The sequence below is a fragment of the Cyprinodon variegatus genome, unplaced genomic scaffold, assembly GCF_000732505.1.
Source record: "Cyprinodon variegatus isolate N-32 unplaced genomic scaffold, C_variegatus-1.0 Scaffold2778, whole genome shotgun sequence".
NCBI classification, from domain to species: domain Eukaryota; kingdom Metazoa; phylum Chordata; class Actinopteri; order Cyprinodontiformes; family Cyprinodontidae; genus Cyprinodon; species Cyprinodon variegatus.
The window spans coordinates 12843-14562 of record NW_015153231.1 but is presented as its reverse complement, the minus strand read 5'-3'; the positions used below and the strand labels follow the sequence as shown (position 1 = coordinate 14562).

Below are 1720 nucleotides of genomic sequence, written 5' to 3'. Positions count from 1 at the left end.
TAGACTGGAGGATTTAGACTGGACGCTATAGATGGGACGCTATAGACTGGATGCTATAAACTGGACAGTTTAGACTGGACACTCGAGACTGGATGATTTAGACTGGACGCTATAGATGGGACGCTATAGACTGGATGCTATAAACTGGACATTTTAGACTGGACACTCGAGACTGGATGATTTAGACTGAATGCTTTAAACTCGACATTTTAGACTGGAAGCTCTAGACTGGATGCTTCAGACTGTGTGCTATAGACTGCATGCTATAGACAGGATGCCTTGACTGGACACTCTAGACTGAACGCTATTGACTGGATGCTATTGACTAGACTCTATAGACTGGATGATTTAGACTGAATGCTTTAAACTCGACATTTTAGACTGGAAGCTCTAGACTGGATGCATCAGACTGGACACTCCAGACTGAACACTCTAGACTGGATGCTTTAGACTGGACGCTATAGACTGCAAGCTATAGACAGGACGCCTTGACTGGACACTCTAGACTGAACGCTATTGACTGGATGCTATTGACTAGACTCTATAGACTGGATGATTTAGACTGGACAGTATAAACTGGACATTTTAGACTGGACGTTTTACAATTGACGCTATAGACTGGATGCTTTAAACTTGACATTTTAGACTGGAAGCTCTAGACTGAGCACTTTAGACTAGACACTTTAGACTGGATGCAGTAGACTGTACAATATTGACTGGACACTTGACTGGATGCTATTGAATGGACGCTTTAGACTGGACGCTATAAACTGGACATTTTAGACTGGACGCTTTAGACTGGATTCTATAGACTGGAAGCTTAAGACTAGACGCTTTAGACTGGAAACTCTAGACTGGATGATTTAGACTGTACGCTATAGACTGGACGCTTTAGACTAGACACTCTAGACTGGACGCTTTAGACTGCACGGTATTGACTGGACGCTCTGGGCTGGACGCAGTAGACTGGACACTCTAGACTCTACGCTATTGACTGGACGCTATTAAATTGACGCTTTGGACTGGATGCTATAAACTGGACGCTTTACAATGGACGCTATAGACTGGATGCTTTAAACTCGACATTTTAGACTGGAAGCTTTAGACTGGATGCTATAGACTGGACTGTTAAGACTGGACGCTTTAGACTGGAAACTCTAGACTGGACGCTATTGATTGGACCCTATTGACTGGATGCTATAAACTGGAAATTTTAGACTGGACGCTTTACAGTGGACGCTATAGACTGGACACTTTGCAAATCATGACTAAATAATAGAAGCCTAACTGATTGTAATAATTGTCTTTGCAGGGAATCTGGATCTAACTGGTCCAAAGCAGGTGTTCAAAGCTGAGAACAATCCGTGGGTCACTCCCATCGCAGACCAGTTTCAACTGGGAGTCTCCCATGTCTTCGAATACGTCCGCTCAGAGACCTATAAGTAGTAAGTCATTAAACTTACACGCTGTCATTATCCTTGTCCCAGTTTGTCCTTCCAATTAACATGAAAGTTTATCCTCTCAGTTAAAACCAAACCAGTTTATCTTCCCATTTAACATTGAACCAGTTTATCCTCCCAGTTAAAACCAAACCAGTTTATCTTCCCATTTAACACTGAACCAGTTTATCCTCCCAGTTAAAACCAAACCAGTTTATCTTCCCATTTAACACTGAACCAGTTTATCCTCCCAGTTAAAACCAAACCAGTTTATCTTCCCA

At 42.4% G+C, this 1720-nt stretch overlaps 1 long non-coding RNA gene across 1 annotated transcript in view; it reads left to right on the top strand.

The window, feature by feature from the left end:
- Nucleotides 1–1284: 1284 nt before the first annotated feature.
- The window catches only part of LOC107081056, an 11737-nt gene continuing 11301 nt past the window's right edge, over nt 1285–1720 (top strand). The window contains exon 1 of the long non-coding RNA XR_001481021.1: nt 1285–1445. This is a non-coding gene — a long non-coding RNA (uncharacterized LOC107081056). The remainder of the gene's footprint in view (nt 1446–1720) is intronic.